Genomic DNA, 14,720 nt, shown 5'->3' with positions numbered 1-14,720 from the left:
TCTCTTGTGGGTGATGAATCAGTGAGGGAGGAGTTTGGACAATTCAAAGACAGGAATTTAATCTAGCCGAACAGCATTTGAAATTCACACACAAAGACAGTTTTGCAAACCCAGATAATATTAAAAAAAATGTTGCTTGCTGAAAATAATGGTATATATCACAAAATATGCATTAAAAAAACACAAGCAGGAACTAGGGCTTCAGCTGTAAAGCCCTTTATCAATTTTCCATACAAATGACTAGATTGTGTTATTGCTCATCAGTGTATAATAAATTAAATTTACAAAAAAAACGAAATATTAATGTTGGTGGGAAAAAAAGGAATTATACTGTAAGAAAAAACAGCATGTTTACATATTCGGGCATGTCCTTTTTAGATCTGCTAATGTAGGGATGGTCAGTGAGATTCAAATAAGTTCATGCAGAATTATGAAAAAAAAATGATATGCATAAATGTATGCAGCTTACAAATAGACCAATTAAATTAAGCTGAGGTGGGATTCTATTGGTTCTTTTTCAAGATGCATAAATTTGCATTAAAAAAAATAAATTCTGCAACTCAAAATTATTTGCGTTTCATTGACCGAGGCAGCAGAGAACGGCTTGTATTAACTGACACCTCTAAAATTGTACAGTTATATAGTCTTAATGATCAGGTAGATCTGTTTGTGCAGATGTACAGCAATATTTTGTCCATGAGAGTTGAAGTGGCATCATAGGAATGTGAGAATACTGTCAGGTAGCAAAGGTGTTGCCAGTATTAAAGAGATCCAGAGACAAGAACATAAGAGATGTATACATACCTGAGGCTTCCTCCAGCTCCATAAGCCTGGATCGCTCCCACGCCGCCGTTCTCTGCTGCCTCGGTCCACCGGTACCGGGCCTCGTCATTTCGGCCTAGCGACGCAAGCGCAGTGCGCTCCCTCCGTACTGCGCAGGCGCATGCGTACAGAGCCGGAGGGAGCCGCTGTGCATGCGGAAGATTGGCCGCGTCTCCTGGAAGTGACGGGACCCGGTAGCGGCGATAGAGGCAGCAGAGGACGGTGGCGTGGGAGCGATCCAGGCTTATGGGGCTAGAGGGAGCCCCAGGTATGTATAAAGTCTTTTTTCATTTTTTAGGCAGTCTTCGTCTCTGGTTCCCTTTAAGGTCCATACCCAAGCTGGTCTGAAATTGGCTGAGATGGACATTAACGACCGCTATGGCCGAGAATCGTGCAATCAGACCAGCGTAGGTACAGTGGGACAACATTGATCGCTAAAGATCTGGGATAACAGATCTTTAGCGATGCCTGACACCCGCAGATTACACAATCTCATTGTTATAACTGACCCCCCCCGCCTGCTGGAAGCCACTCTGTCCCACATGCTCAATGTCTCTCCGTCCCCCTCATAGCAAAATATGCGTCATGTACTTGCGTCATGTACAGCATCTTTAGTGCTCGTTGCCCTGCAGGGATTGTTACCCGATTCCTTTGGTGACAGAGATCCAGCAGATCGTTGCCGAGTGAGTATGTAGCTTTATAGGGAGAAACATTGTGGCTAAACAGATGCTGCAGTGACACAGAGAGAGAAGGCTACAGAGATCAGCACAGAACTGAGGACACAGATAAGTCACATCAATGAGGCCTTTCAGCTGTTATGTAGAGTCACCCTGAGAGTGGGAGGAAATCATTATTGCTGAACAGTAAAGCTGCACAATAATAGTCGGGATTTGGATTGTTAAAATGCCCATTTAAGACCAATTGTTTTAAAAAATAGTTGATCTCCATATAAATCTCAAGAGAACATATATATATATTACTTTGTATATTATCTTTAAACTCGCTAAAACATAAATGCCATTAGGGCTATGTCCTGAATATAATTAGTGCAATGCTATGTCAATAGATTATATTATGGCATTCTGAAAATTAATTTCAGATTCTGCAACTCATTGAGAGGTTCACGTCACCAGAATTTCTTTTCAGGAGGAAACAGACTGGGAACAAAAATACTTTTGGATCGCTGCCTGCAATTTGTGGCTACATTGCTAGATATTCTTGAAACCCACATCACGCTCCTCACCACCATCAAAGGATTACTGTCTCCTTCAGTACAATAAAAAATAACAGAGGACATCCTGAGGAAACCATGTCCTAATATCACTAGCCTGGCATGTCTTTCCCACAAGGAGATCTGAAAAATTACTTCTGACATTGAACCCTCCATTAGCCAAGGAGCATGTAGAGTGATTTCACAAAGCTTGGGATATCTGAGCTTCTGATCTGTGTGCGTGATTTCCAGGTGGGATTCAAGTCCCAGTCTTCACTGAAATGAAAACAAAACTCAGTGCTTTTCATCCACACCATGTGCTATTTAAAGCCAGCTGCCCATCACTGATTACCCTGCATTGTGTGCATTAGCCAGTATGAAAGCAGCCTGTAGTGGGGAAATAATAGCTGACCTAAAAACAAGGCTGCATATGCTGCAGCTTTACATGCATACCTGCATATCTTATTAGCCAAAACATAGTTGCTTTAAACCCCAGCAGCCTACGCCCACCATGATTCTGGCATGAATGCAGTCTAGTTACTAAGTAATGTGTCTAGTACAGGGGTGGGCAAACTATGGCCGGCGGGCCACATCCATCCCGCATGGCCATTTCACCTGGGTCGCAGATGCAGGGCAGGATGGTGTATCCCCCCTGGAGGTGAACTGCCAGTTCACCAGCCGCAGACCGCAGCTCACCTCCAGTCTGCAGGAGTCTGTGGATTCCAGCAGGCGGAGCAGAGCTACAGGAAAATGGCGTCCAAAGCCCTGCACTGGAGACTATGTGTGTCTCCAGGACTTCAGGCACCATTTTCCTGTAGCCCTGCTCTACCTGTCAGCACGGGAGTTTTGCAGCCAGACTTGCTGCACAGAAGATGATCGAGGAGCTACGCTGGAGGCTTGGAGAGGAGTCTTCTGCCAGGTGAGTAAATGTTTTTTCTTTACATGTGCACCACTAGCACCAGGGCTTTTAGGGGGCACTAATGTGGAGGACATTAAAGAGGAGCCCCACCTACGTTAATTTTCTAGTGAACCGATACTGAATTACGTGTATTTTGTAGTGAAACGCTGCCGAATTATATGTATTTTCTGGTGAAATGCTGCCGAATTACATGTATTTTCTAGTGAAACGCTGCCTCATTACATGTATGGTGAAACGCTGCCGCATTACGTGTATTGTCTGGTGAAACACTGACGCATTACATGTATTTTCTGGTGAAATGCTGCCGCATTATCTGTATTTTGTATTTTATCTGTATTTTCTGGGGAAAAGCTGCATCATTATGGGCTCTATTCACAAAACTTCTCATACATGACTTATTTATCACCTAATTGATAAAAATAAACTTTCAGCACATTTACAAGCAAAGTAATCACTCAAAGTAATTTGTTCCTGATTAACTTCATTTCAATATTTTTCTTATCTTAATTATATTATATTTTTGCTCTTTGGGAACCTTAAAAAGTAACATAGATAAGGTGAAAACAGAGAAAAACAGGTGAAAAAGCTTTTGCGAATCATGCCCTATGTGTATCTTCTGGAGAAAAGCTGCACCAATATGTGTGATGTAGTATAGTGTTTTGTATTATTTCTGGTGAAACGCTACTGCATTATGTGTCTTGCTGTCTGAGGGCCTTTGTTGTTTGTGGGTGGGGGAATGTTGTCAAATTACCTTTAGGTTTTGGGAGAAAACTTGGGACAACTGTCTTTGCGTGACACTGTTACATTAGTTAGTTCTGCCCACATCCTGCCATGGCCACACCCATTTTTGCAGCAGCATGATCCTGTTCTGGTCGGGCCTCCTAGTCAAACTTGACAACCCAATGTGGCCCTCGAGTCAAAACGTTTAGTAGCTAGTAACTCAGGCTGCTTTTCTAATTTCTGCTGAATTTATGAATTTACAATAAGATGTATTCCAAAACTGTAACCAACGTTTTTCCAGCAGCTTAAAAAACCACTATTGTGAAAAATTGTAAAATGTAAAATTCATGTGTTAGCATCCATTTGTCCGGGAGTAGAATGAACGGTTAGGGCTCGTACACACTGGGCCAAAGAATGCTCTGACATGGAGGAAGCAGATGTATAAATGGAACCTGTGTTTACTATAGGTTCTGTTTACAATTGCTAGATTCAACGGAGCGGAACACGTTGGGGCCCTTTCACACTGGTGCGCTTTACTAGCGCTTTCAGCATCGCTTAAAAGTGCTAGCCTTTCAAAAAGCGCTTGTTCAATGTACTGTCTATGGTTCTGTTCTCATCTAAGCATTTAGCGTTTTGCTGAAACACTAACATGTAGCATGCAGTCTTATTTCTTAGCGATTCTGAGCGATTGGCGTTACAATGTTAAGTATTAGCTATTAGCTAATCACTGAAAAACGCTTTCTATACAGTGAAAAATCGTTTGGAAAGCGCTCATAAAAAATGTTGGAAAACGCCAGAAAATCGCTTAGAGCTTGCACTTGCGTTTAGCGATTTTAGGTGTGAATGGGCCCTTACCGACCGGCATGATTGTTACGGAGCTCGCATACACTGAGGATGCTCACAGAATCAGTGCAAACCTATGGGAACGTGCAGTTTGTGTGTGTGTTCAGTCACCATTCGGGTCCTCCATGTGCGCTGACTTCTGCTGGGCTCAGGGACAAACACCGCTATCGGAGTCCCAGCAGAACCATACAGCTATCATTGGTTTGCAAAAGACCAGTGGGAATCCTCTCTAGCACCAGGGAGGATTTTCATTGGTTCACTGAGTGGTGGATCATTTGCCTGACAGAATTACACTACATGTGCTTTTTCTGTTTTTTACATATCACGTTTTTGATCAAAAACACAGAGACAGCAGGGTAAAGGACTGTCCTAATTGGCCTTTTCCTTCTGTGAAGGGACTTGATAGCCTGTGGTAATTGTTTCTTCGGTGACTGTTAGATCTGGAGCGCACTCTCCAAAGACATTTTGGTGGTATTGGCATTCATATTTTAAAGACCTGTGCCCAACATGGAAATAGCAAGTTTGATACAGTACAGAACAGTTTAAACATGCACCCCTATTTACCAGTCAGACTACCACATCCAAATTCCTCCTATCTGCCTGATAACTCACCCATTGTAATCTCCCTCTCCTTTCATTCAAATTAACCTCCTGTTCTCTAATAGGCTTCACTGCCTAAAGGGATACTGTAGGGGGTCGGGGGAAAATGAGTTGAAGTTACCCGGGACTTCTAATGGTCCCCCGCAGATATCCTGTGCCCACGCAGCCACTCCCGAATGCTCCGGCGCCACCTCCGGTTCACTTCTGTAATTTCAGACTTTAAAGTCTGAAAACCACTGCGCCTGTGCGCCCCTGTCCTCGCTCCCGCTGATGTCACCAGGAGTGTATAGCACAAGCCCAGTATTGTCTGTGCCTGCGCAGTAGGCTCCTGGTGGCATCAGCGGGAGCGAGGACACGGCAAAACAAGCGCAGTGGTTTTCAGACTTTAAAGTCTGAAATTCCAGAAGTGAACGGGAGGCGGGGCTGGAGCATCGGTGAGTGGCTGCGCGGGCACAGCATGTCTGCGGGGGACCATTCGAAGCCTGGGTAAGTTCACTTCATTTTCCCCCGACCCCCCTACAGTATTCCTTTAAATGAACAGCACCTTTCTTCACTATTCTCCAAATCCCACCTTACTACCAACACACTGGACCCCATTCCTTCATCTCATCCTCCAGCTCTCCTCCTCCTTCATTAATGCTTCCACAACTCCTTTCATCCTTTCTTTCTCCACTGACACTTTCCTTTCCTCATTCAAACAGCTAATCATAATACCACTGAAAAAACATTTCTGCCCCTACCATTACACTGGGATGGTCCTTTATAAAGTTGCTTATACTTGTTATCCTCAACCTTTCCTTTGCCTGTGACACTGTCCATCATTCTCTAATTCTTCAGGCTTTCTCATTGAATCGAAGGGCTAGTGAACGCTAAGATTACCTGCCTGGTTGTTCTTTCACTGTCTCCTACTCTGATACTAGCTCCTCCCCACACCTATTGTCTGTTGCTGCAAAACAAGGACCCTTTCTCTTCTCCATTTACAATCAATGTACACTCAGTCTGTGACAATTAATATGCTACTTTTGGTTTTCAGTATCACTTCTACCTATAGACCAGTACACACGTCACACTGCCTTCCCTCCTTCACAAATGTACAGCACTCGGCACCAAACTGTCACCTGAGGGATCAAGCCCAAATTAGGGATGAGCTTATGAAGATGAAACTACGTTACAAATGTCTCGGAACAGTAATAGAGCCTTACATGTGGGCCACGGCGGAGGGGTTAACTCATGTTTTTATGTACATGGCAGTTTGTCACTCACTCACTATGGTGCAGCGTGACTTACCTTGCTGCTGTTAAAATTCCGGGCAGCATTAATTACTTTGAGTCGAAGCAACTCAGAGAAATGAAATCAAGCAAGGGATCCAGAGAGCACAGCAATAGTATATAGGGTACTAATAAACCCCCCACTGTGCGTATCTGGAGATATAAAGACATAGCATACAGGGCCGGCCTTAGGTTTCACAGCGCCCTGAGCGTAACCAGATTTTGGTGCCCCCCCCCCCCCCATTCATCCTCTTCTTTCTTTTGGTTCATGTGCTAGCATACCATTTAGTAATCACAAGCCCCAAAAATGCCAAACACGGCAACAAATAACCCCAAACTAAATAATAAATGCAACAAACGTTACCTCCAACACATAGAATGTAGGAAATGTTACCTCCGACACATGCAAAACCGCAAATGTTACCTCCAACACATGGAATGCAGCAAATATTACCTCTGACACATAAAGTGCAGCCAAAGTTACCTCTGACACATGGCATGCAGCAAACATAACCTCTACACTCGAAATGCAGCAAAAACTACCTTCCACACATGAAATTACTTCCGATACACGAAATGCAGCCAAAGTTACTTCTGACACATGAAAAGCAGCAAACATTTCCCGTACAGATAGTGCAAAGTGACTGGTAGGAGGTAGTGGATGAGTCACAGGTAGAGGTAGCGGCACATAGAAGGTGGCGGGTAGTGGGAGATAGTGGGTGGAGGGTATTGACAGGTAGTGGGTAACAGATAGTGGGAGGCTAGTAGCAGGAAGTTGGTGGTGAGAAGTAGTGACAGGTAATGGCAGATAGTGGGTGGTGGGTAGAGGGCAGTGGCTGAATGGCAGTCCAGGTAGTGGGTGATGGCAGGATGGCAGTGCGGCAGTGCAGGTAGTGGCAGATAGTGGTGCTGGGTACTGACAGGCAGATGGTAGCTGGATGGCATTACATGTAGTGGCAGAGAGTGAGTGGCAGGTAGTGAAAGGCAGAGGGTGGTGGCTGGATGACAGTACAGGTAGTGGTAGATAGTGGGTAGCAGTTAGCACCAGGTAGTGTGTGGTGACTGGGTGACAAATAGGGTGGGTAGTGATAGTAAGTGGATTGTGGCTGAGTAACAGTGCAGGTAGCGACGGTGACAGACAGTGCAAGTAGTGACGGGTAATGGGTGGTGGCTGGGTGACAGATGTGTGGGTAGTGGCTGGTGGCTCGGTGACAGATAAGTGCAGGTAGTGGGTGGTGGCTAAGTGACAGCACAGGTAGTGGATGGTGGCTGGGTGACAGCACGAATAGTGACTGATAGTGGGTGGTAGCTGGGTGACAGATAAGTGCAGGTAGTGGGTGGTGGCTGGGTGACAGTGCGGGTATCGACTGGTAGTGTGGGTGGGTGGCTGAGTGAGGGTGGTGGCTGGGTGACAGTGCTGGAAGCAACAGGTAGTGGATGGTGGCTGAGTGCCAGATAGTGGGTGTTGGCTGGGCGACATTAGAGGAAGCGAAGAGTAGTGGAGGTTGGCTGCCAGGTACCAGATATTGGGGGTAGCTAGGTGACAGTGCGGGTAGTGCAGATAGTGGGTGGTGACTGGGTGACAGTGCAGGTGGCGACAAGGAGTGGGGGGGGTGACTTATGACAGTGCAGGTAGTGACGGGTACCTTAGGGGTGGCTGGATGACATTGCAGGAAGCGACAGGTAGTGTGGGGGGGGGGGGGGAGGCTGGGTGACAGTGCAGGTAGTAACAAGTACTTCAGGGTGGCTGGATGACAGTGCAGGAAGCGACAGGTAGTACGTGCGGGGGGCTGGGTGATAGTGCAGGTTGCAACAGGTTCTGGGGGTGACAGTGCGGGTAGCGACAGGTAGTGGGGGTGGCTGGGTGACAGTGCAGGCAGTGGGGGTGGCTGGGTGACAAATGGTGCAGGTAGTGAGGGGTGGCTGGGTGACAGTGCAGGCAGTGGGGGTGGCTGGGTTACAAATAGTGCAGGTAGTGGGGGGTGGCTGGGTGACTAACAGTACAGGCAGTGGGGGTGGCTGGGTGATTGACAGCACTGTGCAGGCAGTGGAAGTAGCAGTACAGGCAAAGGGAATGGCTGGGTGATAGATAATGCAGGCAGTGTGGGTCACTTGGTGACAGTGCTAGGAAGTGGCATAGTGGGAAACATCAGAGAATAGGTGACCTGGTCCTACCTTTCTCTGGTGGTAGTCAGTATTAGGACTGCCAGTGTGCCAGGCAGCAGTTACAGAGCCTCATTTCCCCTCCAGCCTCGCAGCCCAGCTCTTCTCCACGTGCAGGGGGCTGACCCATTTTCCCCAGGCTGGCAGCTGGGCGGGCTTCAATATTAGAGTGACAGCTCCCTGGATGCAGGCAGACATGAGGGAGGCAGATCCTGTTATTCCTTAGCCCCCGTCCAGCCTGCCGTGTTACCCAATCACGTGGCGGGGGCGGGGCTTAGGAGGTGGAGCTAGCACCCGGGAAAGTGCTATTGGGTTTTCTCGTGGGTTCATAATTCAACCCCGCAGCAGAATGTGGAAGGCTGCGTTTAGAATTGGCGGCTGCCACCGCCGCTGTGCTGCACATTGTGACTTTTTTTTTTTTTAAATCCCCCTTTGCACAGCCACAAGTCTTCGCCCCCATCACCCCCAGCGGCACCAGGGGGTGGGGCGAAGTGCGGCAAGAGCGAGATGGACCCAGCTGGAGCCCGCAGCTAGGAGCCAAATATGCAGCAGGTGCGCCCCCTGGAAGCCGGCGCCCTGAGCGATCGCTCCGGTCGCTCAGGTCAAAGGCCGGCCCTGATAGCATATTAGAGCATGAGAAAAAGGATCTCACAACGCAACAGTGGGTCAGAAAATATAAATATCATCTTTATTATATGCTTAAGAAAGTGATAAAAAAAATCATAACCAACATCACAAACAAAACACAACAAGGGAAACGAGATAAAATACAACAAGGGCAGGCTGCTTGAAATACACGGGCAGTGGGGGACAGCAAAAATGATTTTATATATATATATATATATATATATATATATATATATATATATATATATATATATATAAATGATCCAAACATTTATGTATCAGATCATAGTTGGGTATCTGTGGCAATTATATGTATAAAAAAGTTAAAGGACAACCGAGGTGACATGATGAGATAAACATGTGTATGTACAGTGCCTAGCACACAAATAACTAGGCTTTGTTCCTTTTTTTCTTTCTCTGCCTGAAAGAGTTAAACATCAGGTATGGAAGTGACAGTTTCTGCCCGGGTCGGACTGGGTCAGACTATAGCATAACCCTCACTGACAAGGAATTACAGCCATAAAACACTTTTCTGTCAGTAAATGGCTTCTGAGAGCAGAAATTAGATAAAAGGGTCAATAATTCATAGATTTGAGCCCTGGCATACTTCAATGAAGGTGTCACTGAGCAGAGACAAAGAAACAGTAAAAACTGGATTTAAATATAAAATAAAACTGTGGGATATCTAAAAAAGAAATTTTTAGGAGAAGGAGAATAGCTATAATTATTTTTCTCATCGTAGTTACATAGTTATTTTGGTTAAAAAAAAGACATATGTCCATCGAGTTCAACCAGTACAAAGTACAACTCCAGCCTGCTCCCTCACATATCCCTGTTGATCCAGATTACATATCCCTGTTGATCCAGTTTATTTTCATCTCGGATGTCCTTTAAGGTGAACTATAAACACACTTGCTAGGTGACGGCGAATACCGTATTCAGTGCTGCGTGCTTAATCCATCCAATTTATATGCCAATTCCTCCATGAATTCATATCAGGAATTTGGTACAAAATACATGTGCAGAATCATACAATAAAACATAGGTAGAGTCGCATCAAATAAATAAAGTGTACCATGAAAAGAGACCACATCAATATACATACAACTGAAACTAGCAATGCTCCCTAAAATGGCCGTGTATCTAATGCTAAGTACACCACCTACATGTCTACAGAACCTGTATCTGATCTGAGCACTGAGTCACAGAGCCGTGTATGAAAAAAGCGGCAAGTTACCTATTCCCCTGCCATGCTCCACGCTGCCACAGCCAGCCCGAAGAGGTCTTACACACGTGTGTCGCAGGACACCCACTTCCTCAGAGAAAGAACTGAATTGTGAAATTCTTGTGTACAAATCAGAAGTTTATACAGCGGGAGACATGGCAGCGCTTTCAAACAGAAGTTATACCTGAATGATCTATCTGCATAGATGTGCAGAGCTCCAGGAACTGGACTAGCACTCAAAACAGGCAAAGGAGGGTGTTAGCTTCAGTAAATAATGTGTGCACAGATTATTACCTAATAGACTTCCCCACGGCGATGACGGACCCTCTTGGGGAAGGCCTAACACTAGTCTAGCAACAAGAACATAATATTCCTTGTGCTGCTAATCATAAATGGTATACACATGTATTTAGCCCCAGAGGGTCTCTGCATGCCTCTGTTAGTTTTCATTTCAGGTGCAGCCTTGAGCGCTGTCATTTGCCTGTCTGCCTGCTGGATCAGAAGTTTAGCAAAAAATATTGCAAACTTGCCAGCAACGATTTTTATCTCCATATTCAATATCCTACACAGCTGGAAAGACATGGCTCCATGTTGCCACAAGCTTTCAATGAACTCTGACATGTCCCCCTGTGATCACAGGAAGAATATATTGAACATCTTGGAGAGCTTATAGAATTGCTTCATTAATTGCTGTGTTGAGTGCCCCTTAGAGTACGTTTTTTTTCCCCCTCCCTTCACCATCTTCAGGTTTTGCAAATAGTTTGGCAGTGTTTGTACACTGTTTAGGTACTGCTTTGTGTGCATGCTTACCACTGGTCTTGTGATATAATGGACAAGACAAGGGGAATGCCATTGCAATAAAGGCTAAGGGCCAAGGCAATTCAGGTGGCCATGCATTTTACAGAAGTGCATTGCTCAGCATTGCAGCCCTGACCCCATTTAGTTACATTGAATGTGTCAGCACTGCATTCATTGCACAGAAATGCACGCAGCAGTGCACTGCTGAAACACAGCTTTGCAGCCCATAAGTGCAGTCTGGGCTCTCTGATGTCCCTACTTATTGCACACTGAGACACATTACTGAACCAGCTCAGCAACACATACTTGTCCTTAGGACCTTGGTGCAGCAGGTTGATCACCTTAGAAGTCTTTGTCTGAGAAAAGGAATTGATTTTTATATTAAAAATACAGAACATAAGCTTGGTTACCTTGAGAAAGTGGCAATGTCTTGGTAAAGACTAAAAAGCCATTTGAAAAAGAGACACGAGTACAAATATGTATTGTTTTTTTCCATTCCTTAGTTGTCTGTATGTATTTTGTCTTGTGTTTCTAGACAAAAGAGTTTGTGTGCTTTTCATATACGTTCAAAGTACTGTATTCACACAAACTCACAAGAATGCCTGTTGGGAACTAGCATTTGTATACAAATCTTTATTTGTATTTCTATTGACATCAGTCCATTAATGTTAAAGAATTTAAGTTGCTTTAAATAATGCCTATTTACAGTATATGATGGTTTGCTTACTCTTAAATAATGCTTGTACTGTACTTACAAATTTCCTCTCTTTCTTTTTTTTTTTTGAAAAAGTAACATTTTGACATGATTTTTCTTTTCAGAGAGATGTCATCTGCAACACAAAGCGTATTAATCAGCAAAGGAAAGCATGGAATCTGTTGGTAGAAGTAATTGTATTGAATGCTTGTCCCCCTGGTTTGCATAACACCTGTTGCGTCAAAGCTGCATAGTTACCTTCACCCAAACAGTACTGACTAAACATTGAGCCAAATGCAGGTGTAACTGAATAATGACTGCAGCAGATGTATAATGTACAGAGTATATGTGCTGATTGTCTAGTCTCCTGTGCAGGCTGCTCTTTGGCATATAGTTTCAGGGATGGTGGTATTGGGAATACTATGTATTGTGCTAAGAGCCGAATGGGATTCCAGTTAATGATGACTTGTGTGTAAACTCAATCAGAGGTAGACAAGCCTGAGAATATGCTGGCTTCCAGGTCTTAGCTATGTTAGGAAATATCTTATAATAAATGCACTATTTTATACCAGATAATGTGTTATTGTATCTTTTTGTTACTGGGGACAATAATGTAAAAGTGAACCAAAAAAAAAGCCCAGATACTTGCCTATGGAGAGGGAAGGCTCTGGGTCCTAAAGACTGCTCTGTGCTGCCACAAAAAGTTTTTGGCAGTAATCGGGCTCTCGAAGACGGACAGTTCTGTACTGCGCCTACACTAGCGCAGCCAAAATCAGCCTTGTTTTGGAGGGTGTGTGTGTGTGTGTGTGTGTGTGTGTGGAGGGGGGGGGGGGGGGGTTAGTCTGTGGGAATATTTGCCAATATTGAACAAAAAGTGAAATACTTCTTTCTCTACAGAGAATTGTTTATCTTTATTATACAGTATTGCACAAAAGTGAGTACTCCTCACATTTTTTAAATATTTTATTAAAAAAATTTTCATGGGACAACAATGAAGATATGGCACTTTAAGGGAACCTAAACTGAGATTTTGGATTTTTACTTTTATAATAATACCAGTTGCCTGACTCTCCTGCTGATCCTGTGTCTCTAATACTTTTAGCCAAAGCCCCTCAACAAGCATGCAGATCAGGTGCTCTGACTGAAGTCAGACTGGATTAGCTGCATGCTTGTTTAAGGTGTGTGATTCAGCCACTACTGCAGCCAAAGAGATCGGCAGGACTGCCAGGCAACTGGTATTGTTTAAAAGGAAACTCTCCATATCCCTTCAATGTAAACTAGTCAGTGTACAGCTGGTATAACAGTGTAAAATTACTGCCCCATCAAAATAAGTCAACACACAGTTATTAATGTCTAAACAGCTGGCAACAAAAGTGAGTACACCCCTAAGTGAAGAATACCAAATTTGTGCCCAAAGTATCAATATTTTATGTGTCTACCATTTCCAGCTCTGCCTTAAAGGAATACTATCGATACCCAAGTGTTCTAAAATGACAATGTACAAATAATGTCTAAGTAGCTGTGTAAACATTTTCCTACTTTTCATGTTAAATATCAGAGGCAAAAACTATAATTTATTGAGGGTAGGATTTAGCTATATTGGGACAAATCAATTGCAGAAGGGGTGTCTGCTTCAATGCACAACCAGAGTTGCATATCAGACTACAGAAAGCAAATATCAAACATATCAAACTCTGAAAGCAAAAACAGTATGAAAAGCTGTGAGAATTAGTTACATTTCCTCTGCTCTCTTCAGACACGTCAGTCAGAAACACAGGACACAGGAGCTGCAGCTGTTGGGAGCTTTTGGTGTGCGCTTGCATCTCATTCTGCATGCAAACATGCATGTTGTCAGAAAAAATGCATGTGGAAATATGTCACGGCTCGTTTCCACTATTGCGGTGCGGAAACGCCTGGATTCCACCGCTGATTAAATCGCATGCGGATGCGTTTCCCCATGCGTTTTTTGCCGCGATTTCGCATGCGATTCCGCATAGGTGAGGGTATATGCGATTTTAACCATATCACTGCCTGTGTGAATTTACATTGGTACTAATGCGAATTCGCGGCAAAAAACGCATGGGGAATCGCATGCGATTTCCCTATTAAATACATTGCATGCGATTCGCATGCATTCCACTCGCAGGCGAATTCTGCGGCTCTTTTGTGCATTTTTTCACCGCTGAAAAAAACGCACCTCAACAACGCTACAGTGGAAACAGGCCCATCCACTTGCATTACATGTGCGAATCCGCATGCGTTGCGCGATAGTGGAAACGAGCCCTCAAGATTTCTACACATACAAGTGTGAGCTTACCCCCAAAACATTTCACAAGAAGGTCCTTATTCAGTACATTTTAAATTTTCTCCCAGAAGATAAATTTTCATCGAACATAATTGAAATAGTACTAAAGACTGAGTAGGATAAGTATGGTAATATCAAACTCGTTGGGAGTATTTAATTGCACACTGGGGGCTTAAAAGGTATTTTATTGATAGGCTGTAAAAAAAAACACCTCCTGTGAGAAAACTCAGGAGAAAAGATAATTGAATAGGGGCCATAGTCTGCATTATGTATATCTAGATTCTGCCAAGGGTCTAGTCTAGCATACAGACCAACATAAAACATACATGAAATGATTTGGTCATTCCTGTTTATTAAATGGCCATTCTGTAAAATATAAGGTACATAGTTTGTTTTGTTGTTGCAATAACAAAGTACTAGTAGTTGTTTCCTATATGTTTGAGCTGTGCACAACTGTAATGCATGCTGGAATATTGTTATAATTAGATCTGAGGTGTGGAAACACAGTGTTCTCATTATCTCAGCC

The 14,720-nt window shown here is 44.0% G+C and overlaps 1 protein-coding gene across 2 annotated transcripts in view; it reads left to right on the top strand.

The window, feature by feature from the left end:
* The window catches only part of TXNRD2 (thioredoxin reductase 2), a 137,915-nt gene extending 125,450 nt beyond the window's left edge, over positions 1-12,465 (top strand). For both annotated transcript variants that reach the window (XM_068243267.1, XM_068243260.1), the window contains exon 18: positions 12,015-12,465. The gene's annotated coding sequence lies outside the window, so the exon portion shown is untranslated. The remainder of the gene's footprint in view (positions 1-12,014) is intronic.
* Positions 12,466-14,720: the final 2,255 nt, after the last annotated feature.

This window comes from Hyperolius riggenbachi, chromosome 1 (assembly GCF_040937935.1).
Source record: "Hyperolius riggenbachi isolate aHypRig1 chromosome 1, aHypRig1.pri, whole genome shotgun sequence".
In the NCBI taxonomy this organism is placed as follows: Eukaryota; Metazoa; Chordata; class Amphibia; order Anura; family Hyperoliidae; genus Hyperolius; species Hyperolius riggenbachi.
The sequence above is the reverse complement of the archived record's forward strand: the minus strand, read 5'-3'. Positions and strand labels throughout refer to the sequence as shown.